Genomic DNA, 5,761 nt, shown 5'->3' on the forward strand with positions numbered 1-5,761 from the left:
ACAAAAAGTTCAAGGCATATGCACAGAAAGATTGCCTGGTAGTGATGGAAATGTTCGACGCGGAAATCATTATTAATGATAGGGACAAAGAATTAAAAACGAACGCACGTTTTTACGTCGTGAAAGATGAACCACAGCCTTTGCTAGGCAAGCAAACGGCAAAGCTCCTAGGAGTTTTGATTACCGGACTTCCTAGCCAACATGAGCAGGTACGGAGTATTGGCACTATGTGTCCATTCCCCAAGATCCGTGGTGTAAAGATCCATATTCCAATCGATAAATCTGTCCAGCCAGTTGTTCAACGCTTTCGGCGGCTTCCATTCGCTACTTTGGAACGTGTGGGAGATAAGCTCAAGGAACTGCTCACAAAGGACATAATTGAAAAGGTGGACGAGCCCAGCCGGTGGGTTTCACCGATGGTCGTGGTAATAAAGGACAGCGGGGAAATTCGATTGTGTATCGATATGAGGCAGGTGAACAAAGCGGTCTTACGGGAGACGCACCCACTACCAACAATTGAGGATGTTCGATGGATGCTAAATGGTGCAGTCTATTTCACCAGACTTGACATCAAGGACGCATTTCATCCATTGGAGCTTGACGAAGAAAGTAAACCGCTAACTACTTTCATCACTCATAAAAGTAAGATAAAAATTAACAGAAAAAGATAAAATCTTAGATCTCGAGGTGCTTTAACTGGGTATTTTTTTATTGCTTTATTTAAAGGTCTCTTCCGTTATAAGAGACTAGTCTTTGGAATATCTTGCGCACCAGAGATTTTTCAGAAGATTATTGTGCAAATTTTGTCGGATTGTGGCCATTCCATTAATTTCATTGACGATATAATCGTTGTGGGCAGAACTGAACAGGAGCATGATGAAGCACTTAGGAAAGTATTGGACAAACTTCGTGTTTACGGGGTTATGCTCAATCACGCAAAATGTGCATTTAAATTGACTGAGATCGACTTCCTCGGCCACAGGTTTAGCAAAAACGGGATTACTCCTTCACCGAGCAAGATAGCAGCTCTGCAGAGCTTCCGAGCCCCAACCACCTGTGAGGAAGTCAGAAGTTTTCTCGGTCTCGTTAACTACGTTGGGGCGTTTATTCCGAACCTTGCCACCATTTCATTTCCTCTCAAAGAGCTTACGAAAAACAAAGCTGTTTTTCAATGGAGTTTGGAAGAACAGAAAGCTTTCGACGAGTTGCTTAAATCAATATGTCATGTAGACCAACTTGCACATTTTGATCCTAAGCTAAAAACCAGAGTTGTTGCGGACGCTTCTCTGGTAGGACTCGGAGCAGTCCTGTTGCAGTTTTTCGAAGGATCGCCGAGAGTCGTTTCGTATGCCAGCAAGAGTTTGACTGAAACAGAACGTCGATATGCTCAGACGGAGAAGGAGGCTTTGGCCTAAGTATGGGCAGTTGAACGGTTTCAGATTTATCTCGTGGGCATCAGGTTTGAATTGGAAACCGATCATAAACCCCTCGAGGCCATATTTTCGCCAGATTCTTCACCATGTTTAAGGGTAGAACGTTGGGTACTTAGGCGCGTTAAGCGTTCAGTTTCGATGTAGTATTCCGTAAAGGTGAGTCGAACATTGCCGACCCCCTGTCACGCTTCGCCCAAACACCAAACGAACCATTCGATCCAGATTGCGAGGTCTACATACGTAATGTGCTCGAATTGGAAGCAGTAGATATTTGGGAGTTTGAGAAGGCATCTTGTGAGGACCCTGAACTATGTGAGTTACGTGAGTATCTGGATCGAGGAATGTGGAACTACACTTCCAGTACAATCAAACCTTATCATGCGTTCCGAAATGAGTTTAGGAAAGTTGGTGATTTAGTGGTTCGAGGCTCTAGAATGGTTGTACCTTCGTGTATGCGACAAAGATTGCTTCAACTGGCCCATGAGGGTCACCCAGGTCGAACCAAAATGCAACAACGGTTGCGACTTTCGTATTGGTGGCCTCGAATGGACGAAGACATTGCTCATAAAGAAGATGGTTGTGAAGGCTGTCGACTAGTCAGTCATCCGGATAGACCTGAACCAATCGAAAGACGGAGAATGCCGGAAGCTCCATGGATCGACCTTGCCATAGACTTTCTGGGTCCATTACCTTCAGGAGATTATTTGCTGGTAATCATCGATTACTACAGCCGATATAAAGAAGTAGAAATACTTCAGAAGATCACTGCTAAAGAGACGGCGGATAGACTTGAGAAGATATTTGTCAGGCTGGGTTTTCCCAGAACTATAACATTGGATAACGGTCGACAATTTGTTAACACGGAATTCGATAGTTATTGCCGGAGTAGACGCATTCATCTGAATAGAACAACGCCATATTGGCCTCAAGAGAACGGCCTTGTCGAACGACAAAACCGTTCCTTGATGAAGCGTCTCAGAATCAGTCAGAGCCTCAACCGTGATTGGAAGCATGACCTTCTCGTTTATCTGTCGATGTAATATTCGACTCCACATAGCACCACTGGGAAAACCCCAGCTGAACTGCTGTTCGGAAGGAACTTGCGCACTAAATTGCCAACTCTGGGAAATTTGAGCACTGAAGCACTACCGACCGAGCATGGAGATCGCGATCTGCGTGAAAAGGAGAAGGGTAAGGATGCAGAGAATCTTCGTCGTAGAGCAAAACCATCTAATTTCGGTGTTGGAGATGAGGTTCACATGAAGAACGTCCTTCCAGGAAATAAACTTACGCCTACATTCAACCCATCGGTTATGACAGTTACTGCGAAGCACGGCTCTCGTGTTACAGTTCAGAATAACGGTACTAGAAAGTCATACGACAGGAATTCCAGTCATCTAAAACGAGTAGCTATTAAGAATGGTGGTATAATGATTAAAGCAGGATTAATTCTTTATATCAATTCTCTAACAATATTGTTTGATTCACAGATCAGGTAGACGATACCCAAATGGACCCTCAACAGTCTGACGAGCCGAATCCAGCGACTAGTCCTAACTCCGTCCTCGGCCATGGTGCTGACATGGATGATTCAAGTTTGAATATTGTGGATCAGCCATCCGATGTACCCGTAACCGATAAGGATGAACTGCCGGATCGAGCCAGATCACGACGTGAGATTAGAAAGCCCAAGCGGTTTGAAGATTGCCTTTTTCATTATTGATTCATTTGTCTACATTTAATTAAGAGGAGATGTGGTGATGTTGTCTATGGTCGGAGAGTGACATATCTATGTAAGATCTATGGTAGGAGAATATATAGAAGATGGCTAATGACACGGATGTGTTTGTTCATTTTGTATTCTGGAAAACCACATTGATTAACAGCATTTAAAGAAAAATCAACCAATCGTGCTCGCAACAACACAAATAGGTAGGTATATACCGTAAAACGGGGATGCATTGATCTTTTTTTTCACTTTTTTGTGAGTACACTTGGGTCTTTTTTTACGCGGATTATTTTTATGCGGTTTTTTATACACGATTTTTTTACAATAACGCGGATTATTGTTCCACGATTTTTTGAAATAACGCGGATCATTTTTACGCGATTTGGAATTTAAATTAAGTTTTTTTTTAAATTAGTTTAGTATTAGTAGTGCAGTACTAAATAGTTAGAATAAGTAAATCCAATAGAATAAAAATCGATCGTATGGTTCATGACAATAAGATATTCTGTTTTATAAATCTAAATAATGCATATTTTTAATATATTTGCTGTTATTATGAAAAAAATGGCAATTTCCGTTGATTCGAGAAGAAGGAACAAAAATACATTAATAATTGTACAACGATACGAGCCAGGGTCGTTGTTATTTACTTCCGTTTAAGAAACGAAAGCCTAAACATGTACCAAAATTTTTATAAAAAAGTTATTGTCATGTTCTTCAATGAGTTTTCATTTTAGAAGCACTAAAAACTCATTTTGCGTGTTTCGTCACCATTTTTATATCATTTTTCAAGTATATATTTACTAGGGCGGTTTACCGGTATAACAAAAACCGGTAAAACCGATTTTTTTTTTCCAATACCGAAATACCGGTATTGAAGAGGCGAAAAAACCGGTATTTTCGGTATTTTTCTCAAAATTCAAAAATAATTGTCGCAATATTCATAAATCATTGTAAAGCTAATGAATGCTACCTACTTAGGTAGGCTTTACAAATCACATGACGGTGTATATAATAAATACATTTAGACAGAAGCAACATTGAAAATTCATTTGTTCTTACCTATTCATCAATTTTATGTTTCCTTCTTGTTTGTTCTGCTTGGAATTAGACGATGAGTTTGTGTGTATTGATAATATGTCAAAAAGCTTCATATCAATCAAGCAGAACTTTTATTTTCTCATAGAACAGCTAATCTCTTTACAGTTACACACTCATACATACAGAGACAACTCGTGGGTTTTGAACCTACCAGCTCAACACAAATTCTGAAAATCATAGTTTTGGGCAATAATCACAATCATGTCCGCGAAAAAAACGCAAGTCATTATTCGCTTTGTGCTATTTAAAAGTAAAACAAAAAAAAAATAAATATAAATTTGGATTAAAAATTTATTTTTTGTTTGGCGTCTCCGTATGCCACAGGTTACACAAAGTTATGGACAAATTGCTCCTGATACAAAGTGTTTATAGGATGAAATAATCAATCAATAAAGAATTTCATCCTAAAAATTACTGCTCCTTATTTTAAAAAAAATGAAATTCAAATAGCATGGTCAAAGCTTGGTCACCCAAACCGCAGCGGATTTTATTAGCAATAATTCTAGCTGAGAAACTCAGGTTCAACTGAATTTGGACGAACTGCCTAAAGATCATCGAACACAATAGAGACATATCTATCTCCGATTCCTTCGGATTCGTAAAATGTGAATTCTTGTCTGATCGTCATTTTATTTTCTTCTTCATTCATTTACTCTGCTCAACAGTTTCAAATATTGTTTCTCTAACTTTAAGTTTAACTTTAAGGTTGATACAAATTTCGAATTCGTTTTATGTCCAAGGTTATCAAAGTTAGCAAAGGGGTAGCAAAAAATAAATAACACCAAGACGAAAAAAAAGAAATATTTTTGATCAAAGTTTGTGTGCAAGTTATGACGTTTGTAACTTGCACTCAAATAAATGTTGAAAAATAACACTTTATTATTATGAGTATTTATTTCGCTTGCCTTTCGACGACACTCTCGCTGTCTTGTTTGTTGCTAAATTAAGCATTTTTGCTGTCGGAAAACCAATGAAATGAACAAAACGGTTTGAGGTTTTTTTCCCTTCCAATATTCAAGGTTTTTGAGGGGGGGGGGGGGGCATAAAATGAAAATAAAATTTGTAACGGCCTTATTCAATAATTTAAAACTATTTATGCAATGTGAAAGAAAATTGAAACAAAAAATCTGCATGTTTTTTGTTAATATGAGTTTAGAACTTATGTTCTTCGTAATCATATCACTGGATCCATTCATTGAAGTTTTTCAAACACTGTTAAATATATTCTGTGGTGTATGTGGATCGTATACCACAAGAAATCAAAACAATGGTCGCAGTGGCCCAAATCTTAAAAAGAAATCAGAAACGTAATGAAGCATAGGTACTCATAAATGCAAAAACATAATTATACAGCGACACGTAAAAAATCGGTAAAAAATGAAATTTCAAATCCAAATTGATGTATGTATTCAATTGTTTTCAGTTTTATTTTTAAGTAGTACAGAGAGAATGACGTGCGATTATTTCGCGAACATGATTATCATTACTTCCCCAAACT

Source organism: Wyeomyia smithii, chromosome 3 (assembly GCF_029784165.1).
Source record: "Wyeomyia smithii strain HCP4-BCI-WySm-NY-G18 chromosome 3, ASM2978416v1, whole genome shotgun sequence".
Taxonomy (NCBI): Eukaryota; Metazoa; Arthropoda; class Insecta; order Diptera; family Culicidae; genus Wyeomyia; species Wyeomyia smithii.